The sequence below is a fragment of the Salminus brasiliensis genome, chromosome 11 (genome assembly GCF_030463535.1).
Source record: "Salminus brasiliensis chromosome 11, fSalBra1.hap2, whole genome shotgun sequence".
NCBI classification, from domain to species: Eukaryota; Metazoa; Chordata; class Actinopteri; order Characiformes; family Bryconidae; genus Salminus; species Salminus brasiliensis.
Genome location: NC_132888.1, coordinates 17861285 through 17888929, shown reverse-complemented (window position 1 = coordinate 17888929; position 27645 = coordinate 17861285). Strand labels below are relative to the sequence as shown.

At 40.6% G+C, this 27645-nt stretch overlaps 1 protein-coding gene across 2 annotated transcripts in view; it reads left to right on the top strand.

The window, feature by feature from the left end:
* The window catches only part of sez6b (seizure related 6 homolog b), a 251581-nt gene that overhangs the window by 98835 nt on the left and 125101 nt on the right, over nt 1-27645 (top strand). The gene's annotated exons all lie outside the window — the stretch shown is intronic.

Sequence of the window (27645 nt, the reverse complement as noted above, 5' to 3'; positions counted from 1 at the left end):
CTGGCATTAATGGCCCTTAGGGCACCACTGCTGCTGTGTGAGAAGTCCATTCTTGGAACACCCTCACTTTGGCAGCTCTAGAACATCCCACAAAGTTAGTGGTTTATGAGATGTTAGCCTTCGCCCACTGTCATAGTCATATCAGGATATTATGACAACCTCTGGTTTGGTATGATCTCAGCCCGGTACGTCAAAGATACCACATGACAGGATGGTAGCAACCCATGGGCCACTGATGCCAGAGAGGAACGAAGACTCCTACCAGTTAACCTCTATAATACCTTTCTCCACATATTACAGTCAATGCTATGACGTCTCGCTAGTGTCATCCGAGCCAAGGGCGGTTATTCCAACTATTAGGTGAATGGTCAGACTGAAATCTGATTGCTGCATGGGACAGAATATGCAGATCTGCTCGTTATGTGGCAACCAGTTCATCCTCCTCCTGTGCTGAGCTAGAGATGGCTACTGTCTTGGAATCTGCAATTTTGCATGCCATCGTGCATGATTTTAAATGCAGTCATCCTTCATCTTCCTCACAGACTTGGATCATGTGCCCAGCAACATACTGCACTGGGAGATTACTGTTTCGTTTGTACTGGGAGAAGTGGTGGTTGTTGAATGCGTCTTGGCGAGACGGATATGATTACACTGCTATAAGTGGCTCAAATGTGTGTGAAGTGCTTTAAGTGATTGGATTTGTATCTGTTTTTAATGCATCTTGGGTGTGTTTGCACATTGTGGCCTGGCCTACTCCAGATATAATCCTGATACTCATGTAGTGGGGTGGTCTTCTTCACTACTTCAGAAAGCTGCAGTTGTCTGTCCAGAATGTGTTTAATCAGAGAAATCTAGACTGGTAGCTATATTCAGATTTGTCCAGACGTTGTTTTAGAGGGGGGTAAGGGGTCGTACAAATTGTGTTAGAAATGACAAGTGTGGCGTGAGAGTATGAGATTAGCCAATTGCATGAGTCTCATGGCTAGTGTGTGAGAGTTGCCAGATGTGGCAGTTGTAATACGTGACAGCCATTGAGACGAGTTGATCTTACCCAGATCCTACCCCATCACTGCCAGCCTGTTTAATTTCTTACTTCTCCACTCATACCTAAAGGCAGGTGGTCACGTGAGTGGAGTGACGCTTGCAGATGTTGTGCGGCCACTGCTAGCATTCACTTGCGCGTTTTGACACTTTCCATATGCTGCCTGCTGGCTAGGTTTCAGCGACACTGGTAGCCTGAGCTAACGGATTTCTCAGCGTTAAGGTGCTTGGACACGCACTGTCATAAGTAATGAGCTTTTGTGAGAGGAGAAGACTCATTTTTAGTTCCATCAGCCCTGCGGATGGAAGCCTTGTGTGTAGTAAGGAAAGACAGAACGAGGGAGTGGGGAATGGGCTAGTAAACAACACAGTTCACTAGCTGTTATTGATACTAGATATTAAGGGCCATTACTAGTCATTACTAGACCATACTAGCCAATGACAGCCTTTACTAACCTTTATTAAGTCTTACTAGTTATTACAGGACTTCAAATAATAAGGCCTGGGCTACAGTACAAGCTAGTAATGACTAACAGTGGCTAGTAATTAATTAATTATTAGGACTATTAACCCTTCATCATTTTAATTAGACGTTGATTTTCATTGTGAACCTTGAATGCTGATTAAACTCATTAATTCAACCAGTTAGGGCTAGTAATGATAGTAATAAACATTACTTGATGTGACTATTGCTAGCCCTAACTAGTAATGTAGCTTAGTTTTAATGAGTAATAGCGATTAATGTCTGTTGATGTAAAAATTACTTATTAGTCTAAATGTTAATAGCCAGTCATGTTTTCCATGTTCCATTGATTTCGTTTTCCCAACCAGGAACCAGGAACATTTTTACCAGCTTCAGTTTGATTGACAGAGAAACAGGACATGATCAACCACAGGAAATTACCCTCGGGCTACTCATTAGCAGTCAGGGTTAAAGCATCTTAGCACAAAGATTATTCCTAAAGTGAACACTCTCTCAATCTCTATACGTTTTGCAAAGATGGTGTTCACCTGGCTTCGGTGAGCCAGCACATATGCTTCATTCATGCTTCATGTCAAGCATGAACATATCATGAGGCAAACCATTTCATCGGTCCTTGCGAAAGAGGCTGTACTTTACAGTGTGCAGTTCTCCTCTGACAGTTATGGAAATTCCTCTGAAATGTCATAGCGCCACCTGCTCGACTAGAGAACTCAACCACAACAGCCAAATTGCTTGTAAGATCATGAAGGTGGGTTCAACTCTGCACAACCCTCACAAGCTTTGTTTTGCTGAACATGTACAGAGGTGGACCCAGACTCCAAAAAAGAAAGTTGAATGCTGTTTTAAGGACATGTGTGTAAATTCTGCAGTACTTTTTTGTCCACAATTATTTGCCCTGTTTATCAAATCTTGGATTGTCAGGCTTCTAATCCATTTAGACAGTCCCTGGACTCTGTTTCTGAGTGAGCGGACCTAGAGTGTTGACATGCTGATGAGCTGCAGGGCATGATGTCTCTCTGTGCATCTGATCAATGTCTTGATTGGACACTTGCAGCATGTAGATGATTCACAAAATGAAAAAAAGATGTCAATCTGGAATTCTCTTTTATTCCACAGTCTGGAACAAAATGTCTGTGACATAAAGCACTTTTGGGAGCACATTATGACCATTAAAGTTTCTAGATGGTGCTCTGAATGCATGAATGAATAGAAAGTTATATGATAAACCAGATGACTAAAGGGCTTTTGTGTTCAATGTGAGCTGCTTATTTCATTAGTAAGTCAAATATGACGCCTTTCATACAAATTCTTTGGTATCCAACCCACTGCCACTGATGCAACGTCACTGGGCAACCTGGAAGAAAGTGCCGGGTACCCAGTTCTGGTGCATCGTCTAGCAGACACCTGTGCTGGTCAGCATCACACTGAGGTAATGTGAAAAAAAGAAGAGCCATCTACTAACCCAGAGAGAGCAAGGCCAATTGTGCTCTCTCGGGCTGCGGCTGCAAATGGCAGGCAGCATAATCCACTGATTCATTCACAAATCAGTGATCCTCAATTTAGTCCTACGGACCAGTCGGTCCACTCTGCATTTTGATTTTTACACTTAATATTGAAATTTTAATAACACAATAAGCCTCAAACAATCCCCCAAATCATCCTAAAATGTGTTCTAGAGAAAAGTTCTAACAGAAGGTCTGTGTCAGATTCATGATATGTTTTTAAACTGCAGAACTGTTCACAGCTCTGCTTTTATAATGATGGATCCCATTAAAGAAAACACTGCTGAGTGGCTTAAGAACAGCTGATGAATGAGACCCAGTGTAAATTCTGTGAGCTGTGAGCAAGAAATGGTCATTCAAATGACACCACTCTTTTGTTAATATCAGTGATGACTATCGTTGTAGTAGTAAACAAACTGATTTATTGATTCCTGTGTGTGGCTTTAAGGCCGTGGAGTATTTCCATGCATTACCCATGCAAGCTAGCAGCAGCTAGTCTTTATCCTGACTCACATCTTCATCGGGCGTCTTGATGCACTTGTACTGCAGTTCCGTGTAGTGCTACTCTGAAGATGCTCTGGGATATATTTCCATGTAGTGAAATGAGAAGAGTGCTAAACTCCAGCAGACGTGCAAGCCGGGGAGATCTGCTGCTGTTAATGGGCTTTAAAGTGCAAAGCCCTGTCTTCCCTTCAGCTCTTATTCAGACAACTCTGTTTTGGGTGGGGAGAAGAAGTGCCAGAGTTGAAGATAATGAAGCGTAGGAGAAGAAGATTAATAAAGAATCAGCGCAGGAGTCCATGCCACTCTTAATCCTGATTAAAACATAAATGCTGCTTTGGCAACCCCGTCTGAATAAACTCATTAACTTTTACAGGGCCAGTAAATGAAACATGAGAAAAGTTTGGCACAGGAGGGGATCTCTCTCTCTCTCTCTCTCTCTCTCTCTCTCTTTTTCTCTCTCTCTCTCTGGCCTGGTCAGTGGGCTGTGACGGAGACTGGCTGAGAGGGGAAGATGGAACAGATCCATCCAGATTGATTACAGACTGATGTCTCCATCACCTGGACTGACTGAACTGAGATGTCACTTGTTGTTTTGGATGTGCTGCTAAATGGATGATGTCTTCATGTACAGTAGCATCACTGCTGCGCTTAAACCCTGAAAATGTGTTATAGCAGAACACAATCAATCATCATGGCTTACTGGTATAACCTTGATGGTTATTACTGGGGTTGTGGTTTTACTGGGAGGACTTTTGCTTGCTTGGTTTACACTGTTATGAGTATAGGACAGTTTCTGATAGTCATTTTTGAAATTGCGTGTATTGTAATTTTTAAAAAATATATCATTTTTTTTTACTATATCATCCATCCCTAGTAAAGAGGTATAGCTGGACAGAGGAGACATACAGAGACACACAGCATTTCTAAATGGAAAGTACTTAAACAGTTCTATACAACTGAGAAATATGATTGTCATGCTATCTGTCTCTCCCAGTGGAAAGGTCAATCTTACAAACTCCATTAACCTTGATCCCTCTGAAACTCTGAAACATGACTCCCACATGCTCATCACCAGTCTCACTCACCTATCCTAGGTGATACCTATTGCCTGTGTCTCATTTAACTCTGTGTATATAAGCTTGTACACTTCATCACATTTATTGTGAAATATTCCCACAACCCCTTTTCTGTCAGTACCGAGAATTCTGTTATCTTTGTTATCCTTGTTGCTGACCTCGTTTTGTCTTTTGGTCTTCTCTTTTTGGTTTGACCCTTTTTGGATCCGGTTGCTGTGCTTTCGTCTGCTCTGTTTTTTGACTCTACTACTTTTTTGGCTCACCCTTTTAACATTGGTCTCCTTTACTTTTATCTGTGATCATTTGGTCAGCGTTACGGTGATCTCTTACGCCATGGATCCTATAAGGGGAAAAAAATAAATAAAAAGAAAAAAAATTCTCAGTGAGCTATAGGGTTAGGAAATCCAAAGGCACAGAATTTGCTGCATATATAAAATTAAAGATTGGAAACTCATTAAAGCAGCGCTATGTAGCATTTGTACCTTAAAATAATAGCTTGAAAATCATGTTATTCTCCACTGACCTGTAAAAGAGGAAATAGTGCTGCTATGGTTGCTACTACAGGCTCGGCATGCTGCCAACTGCACCATGCTACTAAGCGGGCAGGAAAATTCAAGTCATATATTTATGAAAAACCCTGTAATATTACTTTACCACCTCACTCCGCATACTTCTTTCACTTTAGAGAGCCAGTTCTATATATCTCAGCTTGTAAAATGCCAGTGAAAAGCAAGTGTTCTTTAGTGGTGGCTCCACCTCGTGACTGTGACGGGAGCCCAGGAGCAAAAGATGCCAATTATCGCATATTGCTGCTTTAACATTTTAAACAAATTTGACCTATAAACCACAGCTTATAACATGACAGGCGTCGATAATAAGAATATAAGTGTGAGCCCAGGATTTGTTTGTTTCTATAAGAGAGATCAATAGGAGAATTTTAAATATGCAGTACAGTTATTATCATGCAGTGTCTTCAATATTAGATTCCATTTAGATTTAGTCATTTTATTCATAATACATTTAAAAAGAATAATAAAATAAAATTTTGTATTTGTAATGTTTTAAATGACAAAATTAAACATAAAATAATAAAAACAATTTAAATGCATTTGAATTTAAATGTGAAATGATCATTTTAAAAAATCAAGTAATCAAGTTTGACTGAGCAATTCAGGCAGCTCTAATTGATATACTCCTCTAATTCTAGACTGCTATCACTCTGACGTTGATCACACAGGTGCAGTACACTGGTGCTGCCTTATTATCATTTGAAACATGTGGGCCGTCCACTGCTCAGCCTGTAAAAAACAGTTGAAAGTAAATGTCAATTAAATATGATGTTGATGTTCCTATTAGCTGTGTCACTGTAGCTTTTGTGCTGAGATGGGTATTTGGCAGGCTTTGATTGCTTTGAGGAGCAGCGGTGACTAACATCATGCTAATGTGCATTCAGGAGCCAGCTTTCTGGCATTAACAAAAGGTCATGTGAAATGAGCACGTTTGGCACCATTAGGATGCAGTTACTGGAGAGTGTCTCTGCAGAGTGGGGTCCAGTGAGCTGGAACAGAGGCAGAGTGTGTAAAGCACTCTTTCAGGCCTTGTTAATGAGGAAAATGAGCACTCTGACAGTGGCAACATGACAGCAGGTGGCACACGCCCGTCTCTGGGAATTTTCAGCACGGTAGGCCGCGGAGGACCCATTCACACATGTGCACGTGGTACCTGTGGTGAGAGTGGAGACTGGTTTGAGTTATTCTACTGTAGCTGTGTGAGTGGACTCTTGAATTTGATTGTCCTCATTTTTGGAGTAGACCTACATGCTAAAAATACAAGTGTTTGGAATATGGAAGAACAAAATTAACCTCTTCACATACACAGGGAGAAGATGCCTGCTTTTGAATTTACTCTTCTTAATAAAGGCTAACCTTTATTAAGGTTATTTAGCTGTATTTAGATTTTTTACAATAATCATTTGCGTGAAATTATGTGCCAAAACAGTAATAATAATTCATTTTACATTGATTTGGCTCAGTGCTTTTTTAGATTAATGTAAGATCTATGATCTCTGTTCTTAATGGTTGGCCTCTATCGCGTCTCACTGTGCCAGCAATGGATGTGGTTTTACAGGCCAATTACAACCCTGTTACTTTGGCCCTAAAATGAAAAAAGCTGATTTTCCATTTATGCTGAAAAACATTGATTATCTTCATCCACAGTGGCATCTGTCAAGGGCTGGGATACATTAGGCAGCAAGTGAACAGTCAGTTCTTGAAGGTAATGTGTTAAAAGCAGTACAGTTGGGCAAATATGCTCTGGGTCAGAGCATCTCCAAAACGTCAGGTAGGTTTTGTGGGGTGTTCTTGGTATACAGTGGTTAGTACCTACCAAAATTGGTTCAAGAACAGGCGACAGGGTCATGGACACCTAAGGCTCACCCACCTCACAACTTACAGGACTTACAAGGCTCTGCTGCTAGCATGTTGGTGTCAGATACCACAAGACGCCTTGTGGAGTGCATGACTCGAATGCTCAGATCTGTTGTGGGGGGTCAACTCAATATTAGGCAGGTGGTGTTCATTTTACGACTGATGGGTGTGCATCGAGGCACCAAAATGGCTCACACTGAATTAACAGAATTAACATAGCATAGCATCATATAGCATTGCTTTGTTTTCGTTTTTTTGGGTTCAGTTTTCTAGGGCAGCTTTAAATGAAAAGGAATGGAAGATTTGGCCAGTCAAACAAATGTATACGAACAAACTTCAGACTTCAGAGACCTCCTGTTGCAGCTCTGATTAAACAAATGCCTTCCACATCTAAACTTAGCTTGTTAATGGCTTGAATTGCAGTCTAAACATAGGCATATGCTTATATATCCTCTACTTTTAATGTAGGCTGAGGCTGAGGCAGCATTGTGAATCTGCAACTCTGGCAATATTATCACTGCAAGGTTTTAGAAACATTGACTCACTTACTTACTTTAAATCCCAACCACTAGTAGAGTCTTCCTCAAAGCAGTAGGTAGCGAAAAAAATATGGACCTTCCAGAGAGGCCTGAGGACTGGTTTGTGAAACACTGTGCTAGAGCACAAGGCAAAGCAGGAACATTTTTGATATGATTTGGCACTTTGATGAGGCCTAGAAGACTGGGTCAGAGCATCTCCAAAACAATAGGCAGGTCTTGTTCCTTGGTCTTGTGCTGTTCCTGGTATGCAGTGGTCAGTACCTACCAAATGTGGTTCAAGAAAGGACAACCGGTGAAAAGGCGAGAGGGTCATGGACACCTAAGGCTCATTGATGCGATGGAATCCATGAAGGCCCCACCGCACATCTTATAGGGCTTAGAGTATCTGCTATTAACATCTTGGTGCCAGATACCACAGGAGGCCCCCAGGGAGGCCTGATGACTGGTTTGTGAAACACTGTGCTAGAGCACATGGAAAAGTAGGAAAAATGGGCAAGCATAAGCATCTGAGGCACTTTGATAAGGGCAAATTGTGGTGGCTAGAAAACTGGGTCAGAGTATCTCCAAAACAATAGGCAGGTCTTGTGGGGTGTTCCTGGTATGCAGTGGTCTGTACCTACCAAATGTGGTTCAAAAAAAGGACAACCGGTGAAAAGGTGACAGGGTCATGGATACCTAAAGCTCATTCATGCGATGGGCTCTATGGAGGCCTCACCACACATCTTACAGGGCTTAAAGGATCTGCTGCTAACATCTTGATGCTAGAGACCACAGGATGCCCCTAGGGAGGCCTGATGACTGGTTTGTGGACTACAGCACATGGTTTATTAAGTCATAAAGACATATTTTCTAAAGGTGTAAACACCAGCATTTCCAATACTAGAGGGCCTGTACTGAGGGCTGTAAATGACCTTCCGTATTGACTGAATTTTTGGTACAAGACTGAGACAGTTGCACAAAAAGGGTATTTTTTGGCAGGGCATTTTTTTGGCTATATATTTAAGTAAACAACAGCAAATATACATACACCTTGTATATTTACTTGGCTCAATACAGACCCAGGTTAATCCATACAGATTACAGACTGAGATTTAGGATGTACTTTGCCATCGTCATATCATCTGGTTAACGCAACAGCGATTTCCTTACCCTGCATGGAGAGGAAATTGGATGGTGTTTTGGTGTTTTGCCTTCTGAGAGTAATAAGATAATGACTGCTGGAAATTGGACCTTAATGTCATTCAATGGCTCCTCTTGTGTATTGCCTGAAGAGGCTGATTAGCCTGCTTTCCCTGGCAAAGTGCTCCCACACTCTGCTGATACACTGCAAACCTGCTGTGTGGAAATTTCTAGATGGTGATACTGTTGACGCCTAATCATAATTACTCAGCATCTGCAGATAGAACACTTTTACTTTTTTTTTCCTGAGGAGGCTGAGTGAAATTGATTCATACACAATTTATTAGGAGGGGAAATTGATTTTGAAATGATGAAGTCCTGATCATTTCGATTCTGTTCCATTACTTACTAACACAGTTAGTTCTTTTTTTTTTTATTTGATCATGTATTTGATCATTTATTTCAGTCTCAATTTCCTGTTTGTGTCTCAAAGGCCAATAACATTGCTTTGATACACGGTGTCACCCCCGGTGTCCATCCAGCTGTGCAGTTAAATTCAAGCGGGACAGTTCACAAATATTGCTGTGAGAAATACTGTTGCCATCAGCTCCATACAAGAGAGTAAGGCTCTCTGCACTTTGTTCATAAAAAAGCAGCTTCTTGTAGCTGTTTTATCCAGTTTAATGAGTATACTTTACATGAAATGCCCATTGTTCAGCTGGGGAACCATCTGTTTATGTCTGTTTACTGACTAGAATCACTGGTTTAATATCATTAGGCCTCTTTTACCAGCATCTTCTCAAAAATGGCCCTCATTCACCAGCAGTGCCTAAGAAAAAATATCTTCTTTCTGACACCATGAAGATTCTTCGCCAGTGTTTTCTTATTTCAGGGACAACAGAATTCATCATTTAAAGAGCAGAGCCTTGAACAATCCTGCAGTTTAAAAAATACATCCTGAATCTCACTTTCTGTTAGGACTTTTCTCAAGAACAGATTTAAGAAGTTTTAGAAATGTCTACGTCAGATTCATGATGTTAACATCTACTCTTATAATGATGGATTCCATTGTCCTCATGAATTGAACAAATCCCAAAGAAGAAACCACTGGCGAATGTCAGAAATGTCTTCTTAAGAATGGGTGGTGAATTAAAAATGGAGGCCTATTCTTAAAAAGATATTGGCAGGAGCACTTTTAAGGGGGATTCTTGTTACAGTTTCACTGTTTTTGCAGCACAAGGGAATAAAGACTGATTATTCAGTCTGAGCAAACTCTGATAGATTGGATCATAGAGTATACAGCACGTGAGAAGCTTCCTCAGCTAGAAAGTACAGATGTTAAAGGATCAAACTAGCAAGGTGCTTTACACAATGTTATGCATACGTAATGCTAATAATGTGTGAACTAATATTTGAATAGGATATATTTTTAAGGCCTGTCAGCTATAGGCTCTCCTCCCAGCATGTTGAGCTATCCAGTGATGTACCTACCATGTACCTGCCATAACTCTCCCAGCTTGGAAGCATTGTGTGCTAGGGAAAGGTTTAGCTATCTGATGGGAATGGTTCGACAGAAGTGGGGGTAATAATTGGTTAAAAAATATTATAACTGGTTGGAAACCAAGCTGCTGTTGCTGTATTGATCCATTGTACTTATTTATAGACAGACGTTTTTTTTGAAGTGGTGTTAATTCTTGGATATCCTTGCCGTCTGGCCCTGTGTGTAGTACAGAAAGCACTATGGGGAGACGGCCTCTCCAGATTAGAGGCTGCAGAGGGGATTGGCGGTGGGCACAGCGGGGAACAGCACTGGGGAGCATCTCTCCATGTTTCTGGCGCAGGCAGACAGAGATGAAATGAAATGAAAGCATGTCTGGATTAAAGCTCATTAAGGGGGAGAAGAGCCTTAATTGCTGCAGCTTTGTACAGCCTTACAAAGAGCCAGCATTGCTAATCTGTTGCTCAAGGGTGAATGTTGTCTACATCCACACAAAAATGCATTTCTTTAAGAGAAACAGAGACTAAAAAAGCACTATTTTAGGAGATTGTTTAAGAAATTGGCACAAACCTGCCAGAGAGAAGATGCAGAGGCAGTGTGTGAATGGATTTTCTCAGTAGTGCTGAGTGGAGAAAAAGACGAAGCTCTTTAAACTCACTATTTTAGAGCTCATCAGTCTTACATTAGCCTGAGGTAAATAGGACACCATTGCTTTGGCCTGCATTTATTTTATATTAAGCAGAACAGAACTCACTTTTGTGTTGTCCACTAGCATGTGGCTTTGTCCAGTGTGAAAAACCTTTCAATTAATAAAGAACCTTTAAATCAGTTGAAGGTTCTTTGGACCTTTAAAAGGTTTCTAAAAATCGATTTACCATATATTACCACATATTATTTACTTTCCCAGAACTGAATAGGAAAAATCACATGATGCTGCAGTTCTAGCATAAAGCTTCATTTATACTGTGCTGTGCTCATATGTCACAAAAAATATCTGCTGCCGCTGCTTCAGAATTATATTAAGAATTATGATATTACAATTTCAAAACTGTGCCAAGGCCTTTTTTAATTTGAACCCATAGATTCAGGGAGTGAAATGAAGGCAGTGAGAAAGGTAAAATAATCTAGCTATTGTTGCATTAGATTAGGTTTTACAGTTGAACAGAACATTCGTGCTATAATGTAAAGCCTGTTGCACGCCGGACACGCCGTGCCATGTCCAAAAAATCAGGACCATTGTTTATAAAGGACACTCTTACCAGGCACCGATGTATGCTGGCGCAAGCTAAATTACTCCCAATAATGTTGAACAATTCTTCAGTGCTCCACAATGCGCCATGCTGCTTTTTTACAGTACTACATCAAATTAAAGCCTCTTTGAGACAACAGAACCCATAGTAGATCAAACATGACTTGAAATTTACACAGAGAAAGGCAGCCAGTGTTTTGGTAAACAAACAATTGGTAATGCCAGGTCACTTCAGCTAGCGTTACTATCTTAGCCCTGGCCAGCTCATATCCCTCAGCTGAAAAACAGCCTGTTCACAGCGGACAGTGGGAGAAAGATGCCATATGCATACATGGATCAAAATAAATCATTTACAGGGGTTTGCAGTGTGTGTGTGTGGGGGGGGGGGGGGGGTATTGGGTATGCTGCCACTGCTGGAGTAAGTGTTATTACAAATTTCTATTACAATAGAATAGGCCCACCAGTTTCTACAGAAGTCCCTGTAGTTACTGAGTAATATGCCTTAGTGTGTACTTCTGGACTTCTGCCAATAAATACAAGAAGGAATATGAATATACATCTATGGTAACATTAATTCAGAAGTCTCCCTCTACCATCTCAGACTTTCATCACTGTCTCTCTCTCTCTCTCTCAAGGAAGGTACACTGTTCTTATATAGCAGAACAAAAAATATTTTTCTGGCTCCTTTTCTGTAGCACTGCTAGGCCTGGTTCCAACTTCTTTGAGCTTTGCATGGATGTCTGGATCTGACATAGTTTCTTAGCGGAAGGGAGGCGGTTTGAATCCTGTGGCTGATGTTCAGAGTAAACACAGGAAAGCTCTTGACCAACAGCATGTCTCAGATCTAGTACTTCAACAGCGTATGTGACGCATTAAGTGTAAGCAGTGTGTTCACTGTGAGAAATGCAGTGGAATGTCCACTGTTTATCTGCTACTGCTCAGTTTGAATGTGTCTGTACTGACCGGCGCTATAAAAATCAATTCTGTTATTTACTTAGTGTGCGACTTTGAGGTAGACTGGTTATGAAGTGTATCCTTACTGATAATACTCAATTCTAGGTGACAGCATGGGTGTCTGTTAACTGTCATGACAGAGTTAGCTGTTAAGCATTCTTTTCCAAGTGTGTTGAGCTGCTGGCAGTTAAGTAAAGATATGGTAACGCTCCACATAACTCCAAAGAAAACTTAGTTAGTTAATTAGTTAGTTACTTACCTAGCTTTTACCATCCCAGCTTGGTACCATTGTGTGAGATGGAGGAAACCTAACTAGTGGTTGGAAATTGTAGGTGGGTAAGAATTCTAGCAATGTTTGTTTGTTTGTTTTGTTTTTGTTGTTGTTGAACTAAATTAGTCTGATTCGGTTGATGCAATTTGTTTCAAGGGGTCAAGGTGTGTTAAACAACTCCCTAATGAAAATAATCCCTAGTTAAAATAATCAGTGCAAAATGATGATGTGTATTTCGTACAAGAAATGGCAGCACTTTAACTGGGAGATATATTTATTCAGTACAGTATAGAGTAACAGAACAAAGGAAAAGCTAATTAGGGCTTCAAGCTTAAACATTGCCACATAAATGCAAATATGGTATGTTGAATGTCAAACACGTTATTCGGTTCAGTCAGGAAACGGTTTTCTATTATTTTGGTTCAGTTCAGTGAGAGAGTCTCTCAGAGTCTTATTCTCTAGGCAGTCCCTAGTGATTTCATCATGCACACAGCAGCACAGACACAACAGAGAAAGCTACTGGGAGAAAATGTGTGCAAATTCAAAGAGGTTATTTCTAATATGTGGCATTATGTGTTTGGATTTGATGAGCCTGAACTGTGAGAGTATTAATCCATTACAAATACAGATCTTTTATTTGGATAGTACACTTTATCTACTATAGATGATCTACAGATCTACAAATAGATCAGATCAGGTTAGAATTAGAATCAGGACAAGGGATGAAGTTAGATTTTTAGATTGAGGTTAAGGTTGGGTTTTGGATTAGGACCAGGATGAGGTATAGGCCAAGGTTTAGAGTTTAGGATTGGGACAAAAGTAAAGACAAAACTCTGGGGACTTAGGGATGAGGTGGGGTGGTGATCATCCAGCATTCTGACCTCACTAAAGCTCTTTTCATTAAATGCATTCAAATCCTCACAGCAATGCTCCAACATCTAGTAGAAAGTCTTCCCTGGGCAGTAGAGGCAGTTACTCCAACAAAAGCAGGATAAACTTTTTTAATAATGAGAAGGTGTCCCAATACTTTTGTCCATACAGTGTTACGATTGCAAAGATGTTAAAAAAAATCCCTTAAAAATTTCAGTTGTTTGTACATTGTGTATTCTGTATTCATTTATCATTTTCTTGCATTGAAAAATTGTGATTACAAAAGAAAATCCAAATACTGGATAGAATGTAGCACACGGTGGATGTGGTGAGACCCAGAGAGTTAGATGCTACATGGTGCAACATATGAGCTTGGTGTTATTGAAACAGTTGTCCATTATAGCAAGTATAACCCTGCATTAAGACTAAACATGTAATCATGCCTGTGGTGTTGTGTGTGAGTGTGCTGCCTCTTCGTGACTAGCCCCATAACCAGTTCTTGCGCCACCTCCTGCATGTTCCCTTCTGCTTAATCAGCCGATCACACTTTCCAGGCTTTGGAGGCTGCAGTACTCCAGTATGTGACATATTGAGGTCTTATAGCTCATTCTCTTACCCTGATGTGTGCAGTCCCGGTTTCTCTATTGCATCAGCCAGAAGCTTGTTTTTCTCTCCCGCTCACGGTCGGTTTCTGTTGTAGCTTTGCTCATTAGTATGTGGTCAGGAGGACTGCGTTTGTAACATAGCCGGCTAAACAGGGACTAGGCCAGGACACTTGGAGGCTAGCTAGTGCCTTTGCACATTGTTAAGGGAGGAGATCAATACATCGGTCCAGTCTCTCTCTCTCTTTCTCCCTCTCTCAGTCTGAGCAGGTGAGAGGGGGCCTCAGTGCATCGCTGAGCGGGCGGTCGATAAGCAGCCACTGATAGCAGGTGTCCTTGCATTGATCTGGCCAGGCTATTCTTTGTCTCTGGTCATTATGGAGATGTGAGAGTGACCTTTACACAGGTATGTGTGTGAGAGAAAGCAGAAGGTAGCGAGGGCCCGGTGGCAACAGTCTGCTGGGACCTGAACTTTGACGTGGCAGCAGGTAACATGCCCCTCAGCTCTAATGCTGCTGCGTGGGTGACATTTTTTAAAATCCCATCATCCTTACAGACTACTGTGTAATGTGGAGGTAAATGTCCTGCTCATTGGATTCGGATTTGAGAAGCTTTTTTCCAGAAGATCATTAATAATACTAGTGTTCTCAAAACAGATGTGTTAAGTACAGAGTATGCTGTTTTTAACAGGTCATTTGTGAGTCCAGCTAAAGAGATGGTTCATCCAAAAATCCCACACAACAAGCAGATTTAACTGACCAAGACATGTTGAGTGTACAAGGTTCTTAGATTTTCACACAAACATGGCTTGAGTTACTCAGTGTTACCCAGTTCTCGCAAGTGTTATGCCAAAGGTCTCAACTGTTTTGCCAAAGGTTTGCGGTTTCTGCCGTGCCAGGCCTGGGGTAGCCATGATAGTGGTGCAGTTCTCCCTATTGCAGGTCAGTGGAGCATCACAGTGGTATTGAAGCTGATATTAAAGCTAAAAATGCTACATAATACTACATAATGTTCAAAGTTTATTTCTGAGTTTTACCCATTTTCTCCTAAATTTGGTTCGGCAATTACTCAACCCATACATATTCTCCCTCTATCACATGCTATGGAGGGTAAAGGCAGACACACACCTCCTCTGATACTTGCATAGCCAGCCATCGCTTCTTTTTTTCTGAACTGCTGCCGATGCACCGTCACCAGGCAAACAACATGTACCCACCATGTACCCAGCTCTGATGCATCGATTAGCAAAGACCATTGCCAGTCAGAATTGCGCTGGAGTAATATGAAGGTAAAAAGTGTCATCTACACACCCTGGATGAAAGCAAGGCCAATTGTGCTCTCCTGGGGCCCTGGCTGCTAATGGCAAGCAGCATGACCGGGATTCGAACTATGCCTCATTTCGCTTGACCACTTGTATGATGTTATGTTATGTTATATTAAGCAGAATCCAGGTCTGCTAAACTGCTCTGGTATGTGTTAACACACTATATAGATATATTAAAATAGTAGATTACATATAACAGCTGAACCTCAGAACTGCCACTGTGTAAGGCTTGTGCTGTATTACTTCAGCACTAAGTTTGATAGTCTCCATGATCTCCAGTCTCCATGACTCCACAGTAAATTAGACAAAGTTGCACTGCTTGACACACGTTTTCAAAACCATCCCTAAAGGTTTTGGGTAGGGATGCATGGAAATAAAACATTTTTAGCTGTTTGGTATAAATTAATCTGTTGTTTCACTTATTCTTTTTGTGCTTTTTTGCCATTTAATTATTCTGGGTTGATGTTCTATGGACAGACCAATCCGAATTAACAGTGAGCAACAATGATCCCTTTATCCTTTATCTGGCATAACGCTTGTACTGCCACTCACAGTGGGAACACTATACAAATAACTACACTGTTATTGCAGGAACCAGGAATGTTTTGTAGTGGCCTAGTGCTCGACTTGAACCAAACGCACAGCTTCTCTAAATGCTATTCCAAACAAAACACTACGACCAGTGATACATGGCGGTCGTGAACTAGCTTTACAAAGTGCTCTTTGAATGTCATACAAGTATTTTTTTCTCAAGATGCTCTGAAGAATATGGTTTGCTTCAATTGGGATTAGATTGCTTGGATGAAGCCGCGAGGTTAGAAACACTCAGGGTAAGATGTTGGAGAGGCACGACAATCACAATTACCTTCAGTACTCACTCAGAAACACCAGCCAGTCCGCTTGATGTTGTTGGCCAGTTCACGGCAGCACTTTCTCGAGACAGAGAAGTATAAGAGCATCTTAAAATTGCTTAAATTGACACTCACACACAACCTCCGCCCACTTTCACAGCCCTTTCGCACTTGTTTTCTCACTATGGTGAAGGTTGGTGATATGGTGAAAAGGCAACATCCAGATACTTTTCCCCAATACATGATGTAGCATTGTAGTGTTTTGATTTCTGGAAGTTTGTGAACAAGTTGAAATGGATAAAATGCATAAGAGCCACATTAAAACACCATAGAAAATGGTGCAATGTATGCAATTAAAATTACTCATAACACTTTGAGGGGTTTATTGTTCCAAAACAACATTAGTAAAATCAGCATTATGCAAGTATTGACCTTTTTTGCTTGTAATTCACTTGTACACCACTGCCATAAATACAAATCACACTTTGAGCTCTCCCTCATAGACCTATGACCAACTATGACCATTAATTTTAAGCTAAGCTAAGAGATACAGAAGCAGCATTTAAAAAGAAAGAAGCACTTGGACTGACAAAATAGACTAATATTACAGGACTTACAAAAAATTACTCAAGTTATTCAGTGTCACACAATTGTCATAAAAAAGTTCTACAGTGCAGTAGCAGATGTTCCGGCCTGGAGCGGCAATAATAGAGATGCCATTCTCCCTAAAGTCAGTGTGCCATCAACAAGATTCAGAACACTATGGCCTGAGAATCGCGAGTCCAAATCCTGGATCATGCTACTTTGCCATCAGCAGCCGGAGCCAGAGAGAGTACAATTTGCTTTGCTCTCTCTGGGTAAGTAGATGGCTCTCCCTCCCCTCATCCCTCCCATGCTGATGCTGGCAGGATCAGGCGTCTATTAGCTCAAGTATCAGACCTGACAATCCAGAGCTTTTCTCAGAGTGCATTGCCTGTCTAGTGATGCTGCATTGAAGGCGGTGTGACTTCACATGTATCAAAGGAGACGTGCTTGTCCTCACCCTCCTAGTGTCAGGAGCATCGCAAGTAACAGGGGGAATCACTACTGAGTGGGTAGGTTTATTGGCTCAGCTAAATTGGGAAGAAAATTAGGTAAAAAAAAAAACGTTAGTGAAGCTATAGTTGTTATAAGGTTCAATTTGTCATTGTCATGCAAAAACCTTGTATCTCCAGAAAGGCAACTTTACAGAAAAACAAAAAAAAAACCTTCTAACCTTTCAATGGAAGTCAATGTAAATCACAAATCACAAAAGTTTGGCACAATGTAAAGACCGACTGCCCGATTTAAATGATGTCAAAAGTCAGAAATTGCAAAAATGGGAATCCAAGGTTTTTGCATGACAGTGACAAACTGCTGCTTAATGTTGCTTTAAGTTCAACTAAGCGTCCAAATAAGTAAGAAGTACTGTACATGAAATCTAGAACTAGAACTAGGCATTTGGGTTTTACTACAGCAATCAGATTACAAATACATTATAAAAATAAAGTGAATAGCAGCTGGATTCATGTAAACTGTACATATCGCAATGCTTTAGTCACAGTTGAGCATTCTGAATGATTAATATGCCGCTCATGTGATTTGACTAGCTGCTCATTTCATGAAGAAGAGGACTGCATAGAATTCTGAAGAAGAACCCATCTCCCCAGCGGCAATTTGAGCACAGTAAAGTTGGTCCAATTTTTTCATTCATTCAAAATTTTCTTCAGTATATTTTTGAACAGTAGATACAAATAGTTGACATGACCTCCAGAGTCTTTTTATGAGACATTCAGGTGTTAATGATGCTAATATTGTACCCATGAAAAGCAGGCAGAATCTAATTTAACATGATAAAGATGATAAAGCATTGTATTACCCTTAAGCCCTATATAGATGGGATTAAACGTACATGGGTTTCTGGGGTAATAGTCCCCTTCACAGGGGCTCCTCTGTGACATTATCTCTGCCTAGATCAACCATGTCTGTGTTTTTCTCCCTCGCCCTCTGAGAAAATTACTGAGTTTGGTTTTTTTAACCAAACTCAGTGAAGATCTGATCGTTTTAGTCCCATCTGGATACACATCTCTGTGTTTTTTTACCAGGCAGATGTCGGGGAAAAAAAGGTTTTGGCCATTGCTACCTGCCGGATTTAGTCCCACCTATCTGAGATCTTCTGGCAGCTACTGAACACATTTAAATTTAAAGACAATCAAACCAAATCATTATTGGAACTTTACTTCAACAAGAACTGAATTAAGAGCCAGCGTCACTTCAACCGCATCTGTTGTGAATATAATAATGTGACAACGAGATGCAAACCTTCTTGCTAGAAACAAATTCCTCCTCTGATAATTGATTTCCGTCCGGATGTGAGAGTTTTAGCACTGAAGAGACTTGTCAAATTCTTTGCGGGACATTGCAACTGACATTGCAGTGTTTTTTTTCTGTACTTTATATATATATATATATATATATATATATATATATATATATATATATATATTGCAAAATTAAAAATGTTTTTTTTCACCAGGTTTCACCAGACGTCAGTGATTAACATGATCGTCATGTTATAAAGCCATGATCTTAATATTGCACTAGTAATGCAATAGTGTGTCTAATTTTGGAGTAAAATACAAACTATATTGGACAGATAAAATCTGCCTAAAGGATATATGCCATGGAAAATGAGAATAGTGGGAATTTATTTTTTGTATCAAGCAGCAAAAAAGTAACCCTCACCCTCCTAGCGTCAGGAGCATTGCAAGTAACAGTTTTTTTGGCTCAGCTAAATTGTGGAGAAAATTGGGTTAAAAAACATGTTGCTGAAGCTATATTTGTTTTAAGGTTCAATTTGTCGTTGTCATGCAAAAACCTTGTATCTCCAGAAAGGCAACTTTACAGGAAAACATAAAAATCCTTCTAACCAATGGAAGTCAATGTAAATCACAAATCACAAAAGTTTGGCACAATGTAAAAACCAACAAAATGGGGATCCAAGGTTTTTGCATGACAGTGACAAACTGCTGCTTAATGTTGCTTTAAGAATAGTAGGAATTTATCTTTTGTATCAAGCAGCAATAAAGTAAAAATAATAATAATAATAATAATTTGAAATTGCATGTGACATTAAACATCCATGTATTTTGCAGCACTATGTTCCACTAATACCCTAGTCCAGTCCAAACAGGGCTTTACATTACAGTGTATGGTAACATCAATGTTTAGCACTGGGGCTTTCACAGACGTAAGAGTGGGAAATGTTAGCATGCCAAGGAAAAAAAGCACTGACACAAATCCACTTTCTAGCTCCTACAGTTCTCTAGCATCCAAATTAAACTGGCACCCAGTCAAAAGGCCCAGGATTCTTTTTTTTTTTTTTAGCTGAGGCCTTTTAGGGCAGCAGTTATTCTGTTTTCACACTCCTCGTTTGGAGATGTTATGCCACTATGTGCTTTGTCTTTTTTTATCATTGCTGCAAATTGCTTTTGTTATCTTTTTTTGAGAAATTGCAAAGAATGTCAGAAGCGCTCTGAGGTTTTTGTTTTTCCAAGAAACTTGGACGGCTCTTGTTGTGACAGAATAAGGCTGAGAGACAACACTCTCTCTCGCAGCTTGAAGCTTCAGAGGGCCTTTGAATTATATGTGACTGGATTGAGGATAATGAAGAGTGTTGGACGTGTAGGCGCGATGCTGCCAGAGACTTCAGCCCTGTGCCGCGCTCGAAGATGATTCATGTTGCCATTGTTTACTTTCAAATGTATGTTTTTTGGGGGGTTTTCTTGTCACTCTTTCGTAGCAGAGATGTTTTAGAAAGTAATTACAGCATGCAGTAGCATGCGCATGTTCTCATTTCTTCATGCATAGCGGTTTTGGTGTGTAAATGCTGTTTTGCCGCAGGTGTGTTGTCTGTAAGCTGCTGTGCGTGGAGACATTTGTCCTGGTTTCACATCTTCTTTTGTGTATTTGTAGTGAGTCTAATGTGGACATAAATGCTAGGTATGCATAACAACAGGCATAGCATTAGTAGTGCTATGTAATCATGAACATACAGAATGCATCATGGTATGAAATGAGTGGACACACGCATGGCCATATAGTAGTGGACATCTAAATCAAACCACTAGGCTGTGATTTAATTGTCTTCCAGGCTGTTTCTGAACACGTACTGTTCACAGCGAACTGAGACGCAGTGAAAGGAAAGTCAGTCTTTACCACTTGTGTTGAGTTGTGCTTCATTATTGGACTCTTAGTGTAAATTCTACTGTGGAATAAATGTATGCGTGTTTTGGCGCGTGTGTGTGTTTATGTGTCTGTGACAGTCTGCTGATGTCGGAATGATTACTCCAGCCTCCAGTCCCTCACTGCTCTCTCTGCCCACGTAATTGGAGTCTGCCAGAAGCACATGGGCAGCCCTCTGCCATCCAAATAGATTAATTATGAGGGCTTGTGTGTATGTGCGTGCACATGTGCGTATGTGTGTGTGGGAGAGCGAGCTTTGAGTGAGGAGGACATGAATCAAAGGAAATTAATTTGAGATAAAATGTATCCTCTTCTTCTCTTTAAGCTTATGTTTGAGATCTCATCCTACTGTTTTATCACAACTGGAATGTTGTTTTTTAAGTTTCTCTTTTAGCTATGGTGTGTGTGTGTATGTGTGTGTGTGTGTGAGAGAGAGAGTGAGTAAAGGTTGGGGGTGTTTCTCTGTGTTTCCGCTGTAGTGGTGAGCGATATTCAGACAGTCCCTAAATATTACCTCAGTATTAATGGGGATGTTTCTCACACTGGAGCCCCAGCATAGTGCTAGCTAGGACGGTAGAACGGAGGTGACTGCAGGTCATGTCAGCATGTCAAGCTGGTCAACCGGCTTTGTCATGATGGTCAACCATCATGGTCCAACTTGGTCATACTGATGATCTAGCTTGGTCAGGTTGATCATTCTTGGAAACCATCAAACTTAAATGAAAGACATACCCCTTGCTGGTCAGGGCTAAGCTTACCAACCAGCTTAACCAGCTTGAGCTGGCTCAGGACATCATTCTGCTTTTTGGTATAATAGGACAAAAAAAATGTGGCTAGCCTTCTTTATGAACTGTGGCTAACCTACTTTATGAACTATGGCTAGCCTTTTTTTATGAAATCATCATTTTCAAACACTGCAGGATACAGTATTACCATCATGTTGCCGAACCCTCATTATCGTAATTTTGAGGCTTATTTTCATATTCGTCCCCATATTTGTAGCTAGCCTTCTTTATAAACTGTGACTAGCTTTCTTTATGAACTGTGGCAAGCCTACTTTATGAACTGTAGCTAGCCTTCTTTATAAACTGTGGCTAGCCTACTTTATGAACTGTGGCAAGCCTTCTTTATGAACTGTAGCTAGCCTTCTTTATAAACTGTGGCTAGCCTAATTTATGAACTGTAGCTAGCCTTCTTTATGAACTATGGCTACCCTTCTTTATGAACTGTGGCCAGACTTCTTTATGAATGGTAGCTAGACTTCTTTATGAACTGTGGCTAGCCTTCTTTATGAACTGTGGCTAGCCTTCTTTATGAACTGTTGCTAGCCTTCTTTATGAACTGTTGCTAGCCTTCTTTATGAACGGTGGTTAGCCTTGTTTATGAACTGTAGCTAGCCTTCTTTATGAACTGTGGCCAGACTTCTTTATGAACTGTGGCTAGCCTTCTTTATGAACTATGGCTACCCTTCTTTATGAACGGTGGTTAGCCTTGTTTATGAACTGTGGCTAGCCTTCTTTATGAACTGTAGCTAGCCTTCTTTATGAACTGTGGCTAGCCTTCTTTATGAACTGTGGCCAGACTTCTTTATGAATGGTAGCTAGACTTCTTTATGAACGGTGGCTAGCCTTCTTTATGAAATCATCATTTTCAAACACTGCAGGATATTACCATCATGTCGCCAGACCCTCATTCATCATAATTTTGAGGCTTATTTTCATATTCGTCCCAACAAATCCCAGTAGCTGGCTTGTATGTGAAGCGCCCCACCCTTAATGGAAATAATCCAGCTTTTATTTTTATACAGTGGTCTAGAAAGTGAAGCTTTTCTAATGTTAGCCTCAGCTGCTCCCTGTGGTGCTCGGAAATCTAGGATAAACCCCTTTATTTTCCACATTCCTTGTCAAGCTAAAAAGTCAAATATTTGCTCCATTATCACCTTTTGTTTGAGAGAAAAATGCACCAGAAATGTAGTATTTTTTAAAGGCAAGGCCAAAAGGCTTTCAAAAATGTAATCAGTCATGCTTATTCAAGATAAACCCATTTTCGGTAACGGCCTTTGAAAAGCTTGATAAACATCAAAGTGCTTCTTCAGGCGTTCCTCCCTTCACCAAGTCATTCTTTGTGTCTCTTTGAGTGTTTGCTCCTGACATTGAGAGAGAGAGAGAGAGAGAGAGAGAGAGAGAAAGAGAGAGAGAGAGAGTAAATAGGAAATAGGAGTAAATAGGAAGTGAGGCAGTGTAGCTGTGGAGAAGGGGTAGGAAATTTCTGTAATTATACAAATGAAGGAGAGAGGAACCCTCATCATCTACTCTTTAGATTACCATCTGCTCTCCATATCCTTTCCTTAAACACCTCCAATGAACCCTAATTTGCAAGCTGTTAATCACCAGTACTACACCAGTGGTTGCAGCCACCTTGAAACCTAATTTTTTATGGGCTTCAAGGCAACGGTGTGGTGATTTAGGCATGTTCAAGTTCAAGGTTATTTATATAGCGCTATAACAAGCAGATGTTGTCACAGAGCAGCTTTACAGAGATCCAGGTCTGAACCCCAAGTGAGCAAGCCAATGGCAACACTGGCAAGGAATAGGTCAGATCAGGAGGAAGAAACCAAGGAGGAACCAAGACTCGGAAGGGGGGTTGTTTTTTTTAACAGAAGAGTTGTGTGAATGTACACACTGTGAACTGTGAAGAGTCTATAGGGGGATGTAAGACTTAAAGGGTACTCTTTGAAAGCTCTAAAGGAGGAGCTCTGGGCAGATCCTGCGTGTACCTGGAGCTCCACTAGTCTTGTTTTTTTTTTTTTTTCCTTTCCTCCATTTTTTTCTTTTCCTCATTACATAGAGTCAGCAGTGTGTTCCTTCCCGGAGGTGTGTTTGTGTGGAACAGGGCCTTGGCTAGAAGAGCAAGGGTTGCTGTGTACAGAGCCAGAGCAGCTGGATGGCTTTGAAGAAGCTGCTGTGTTAGCCTCCCTGGTGCATTATTGATGCTGTACACAACGGGCAGGGGAGCACTTTGCCTACAGTCATTCACTTTCTTATAATCCTCTGTGGGTGTGTGTCTCTTTGTCTGTGTGTTATGGCTCACAGCCTAGCTTACTCCTTTTCCCTATCTGTTTATATGTCACTCCACCCCCCCTTCTCATGTTTATATATGCAGGGGCAGGCAAAAGTTTGGGCACCCTTGGTCAAACTAATTCTGTGAATAGCTAAGCCAGTGAAAGATGGCCTGACGTCTAAAAGATAAAGATATTTTAAGTAGAAAGATTTTTTATTTTTAAAAAATAATCAAAATAACAAAAAAGGAAATCTGCCCAAAGCATAATTTTGGGCACCCTGCATGGTCAGTGCTCAGTTACACCCACTTTGGCAATTACCACAGCTTTTAAAATATTTTTTGTAGTTTAAAATATTTTTTGTTGGTGGATTTTCACCAAGTTTTCCTTGCAAAGGGTATCTAGCTCGCTAGAAATTCTTTGGCCACCTTGGATGCATTTCTCTTTTGAGATATATCCACAGATTTCCACTGATATTTAGGTTGGGAGACTATGAGGGCCATGGCAAAACCTTGAGCTTGTGCCTTTTGAAGCATTCCATTGTGAATGTTGAGGTGTTTATGTTCATTATACTACTATAGAAGCCATCCTCTTTTCATCAACGGACTGGGTGATGTTTGCTTCCAGAATGTGCTGGTATTTATTGAAACCCCTCTTCTCTCTAATAGGAAATGTTCCCCATGCCCCTGGCTCCACCACAAGCCCAAAGCACAGTCGACCCTCCCTTGTCCTTAACAGTTGGAGAGGTGTTTTTTTCTCCAAATGTACCTTTGCTTATTGAAGCCAAAAGGTTTAAACATCATCAGTCCACAGGACGTGTTTCCAAAATGTATCAGGCACTTAGATATTACTTTGAAAGCAAATAAACTTTGTGGTGAGGTTTTCTTCTCAGGACTCTTCCATAAAGGCCATTTTTGTGAAAGTGTTTCTGCACAGTACAATAGTGCACCACCACTCCAAAGTCCACTACCATCTTTCTGAAGGTCTTTTTCAGGCAAACAGGGATTTTGATTTGCCTGTCCAGCAATATTACTAGAGGCTCTCTTACTACATTAAAAAATGAAGAGCCTTGCCTCTTGTGAACTTCTGCTTTATGGGCATTGAGTATTTCTGAAATGCTAGGCAGCTGCTTAGAAGATCCCATGGCCTTAGGCCTAACAAGCTAGTTAAAAGCTAGACCTTCACTAACTCAAATGGTAAAGATATATGTATATATGGACAAAAGTATTGGGTCACCTGCTTATTTATGGTTTGCTCTGGAATCAAGAATATTAAAAAGAGTTCACCCTGCTTTTTGTTGGAGTAACTGTCTCTACTGTCCAGGAAAGACTTTCTACTAGAAGCCTTCTACTTGGAGCCTTGCTTTAAGCGACAAGAGCTTTAATGAGGTCAGCCACCCGACCTCATCCCCAACTCTCCAACTCATCCCAAACATATAGGATGGAGCCCCATCATTTCAGAGAACACAGTTCCACTGCTCCACAGCTCAATGCCAGAAGTCTTTATATCACTTTATCCCAAGCCTGGCATTAGACATGGTGCCAAAAGGTGCATGTTGGTCTGAATTCATTAATCATTAGAAGGGGGTCCACAAACATTTGGACATATGTCTCTCTCTCTCTCCCTCTACATCACGTCTTACACAGCAGCTATCTGATTCGTTTAGATCTTGAAACGCAAAGCATGCTCCGAAAGAGACAGAAATACCTTAATCAATCTGAGCAGTGCAGGGGGAAATAGAGTGGGGCTTTGAGGACGGCGAGTGGAGAGACATGGCTGGGACGTGCCTCACCCACCATCCAAGCTGTCAGAGTCAAATGCTTTCTATTTCAATCCCAGATCACTCTAATAAGCATGTGCGCTGGAGGAGGAAGGGCAGCACAAAGTCTTCCAAGTCTGGACGTGTGAGTTAAATCCAATAAGGATCTGAAGCAGTTTAAAGCCCAATTTCTACATGCATGCACTCAGGCTTAAATCTCTGTCGCAGTCATTTGCTTTTTCAGTCTGTGTTTAATATGGGAAGCGAAATGTTTAGCCATGCTCCACTCACAAAGAGGTGGACACGCTTCGCAGAAGGTTGACACAAATTCCTTTGAACATAATGAGAAACTGTAGCTGAGTTTCAGAGTTGAAAAAGTTATGCTAGTTTAAAAAGCTCTGCTATAGTGGTACTATTTTATGCCACTGCTATATTGTTGATATAATCACGTAATGCAGTGTTACAGAGCTTTTAACTTTTACTTAAGGGGTAGAAGAACTTGACTGGCCTGCACCTTAAGGCAATAGAACGTCTTTGGGATGAATTAGAGCCAGGCCCTCTCAGGTCCAACATCAGTGTCTGACCTCACAAATGTGCTTCTGGAAGAATGGTCACAAATTCCTATAAAGACACTCCTACACCTTGTGGAAAGCCTTCCCTGAAGAGCTGATATAGCTGCAAAGAGTGGCCCAACATCATATTAAACCTTATGGATTAAGAATGGGATGTCCATCAAGTTCATATGCAAGTTCATATGCAAAGGCAGCAAATACTTTTGGAAATATTGTGTATATATGGGCTGATTGCCAATGTGTATGTGTCTCTATGAGGGGAGAAACTGTATTGTAGAGCTTTACTGTTTGAGGTTTGGCTAAATCTGGAGCACTTTTTATAACTTTAATAATGTTTGTCTTTCGAGAGTTTGGATCTTCTGTCAAGTTCTGAGATCCTCCTCTGAGAGCAGTGGTATGAAGAAAGCCTGTGTCATTGAAGTGACAACTTTGGCCAATCGGGTTTGAGCTGCAGGTGGTCCTTCCCTTAAAGCATGTGAATCAAAAAGAGAATCATTTAAGAGGTCACTGGAGAATTCATCTCTTTTGCAAGCAAACCGAAAAATGCAGCAGAGAGTAAAACAAAGGCCATTCTCTCCCCTGCTCTATGGAAAAGGCTTCAAACGCAGCCCATGGTCATTTAAAAGTCAAATGCAGTCAGTGAAGAGCAGAGAACTGAGAGATGTTTGAACGTGCAGCGGAGCCGAACTGTTGCTAATGCAGGCGTTCTAATGGCACGAATCAAACCCGGCTTTTCCTCAAAGCACCTCGTATTTGCATGCTGGGTCTGATGCTTTCTTTTAGTTCGGGAATCCTGATCCTGAACTCAGTGTAGTTGGGGGTCATAGGAGACACGTTAAGTTCAGCATTTGGTTTATAATGAAGAGAATGGCACATGACCCTTTATTGTAAAGACTTTTAACATGAGCTAACACAGATGACTCATTTGTTTCTTAAACCTTGAATCCCTGCCCTTTTTTTTACATTATCCAATTATAAGGAAAGAAAAAACTGCTCTAAATGAACCAATGGCAGTATTTCTTACAATGTCCAATACAAATCCATGTAATTCTTCTATTTACAGCATGGTTAATTTGTCAATAGTGCAACCAAGCTATTTTAGTCATTACCTACATTTTGGCCTCTACAATTAGCTAATTCCGAAAGTTCTGCAATTAACACATTGCATTTAGGGGTCCTTTCAATGCATCAAAAATAGAGCACTCCTAGTTATAAACAGTGCAATCAAGGAAATGAGTTCCAACTAATCACAGAAATGTCTATCGACTGTTCTGTCCAATGGAGTGACTTGTTCTATTGAATTGTGGCATTTCTCGAATCAGGAGGGTTTTTAGAGCTAAATGACTTGTAAGCAAATCAATGTCAAGCAACTCAGTACTCACCCATCAATACCCAACAGATGCACCATAAAGAATAATGCTGTGACTCATTAGCAAAAAGTGTGGAAAAAGCTTGTTCTTAGACAAAAAAGTCCAAAAAAGACCCAATAATCAGATTACATTATTGTATGATATAAATTCTACTATTATATAATAAAGTTGTAGTGGTGTTTTTTTGTGATATGGTAAAGCCACATTTTTTGCCAGTTCATTGTTATCTGCATGCTTTTTTCAGTGTCATGATTTTTCACACATATTCTGTTTATATTTATTTTACTTATTTAACAAATGGTAGTGATTTTTT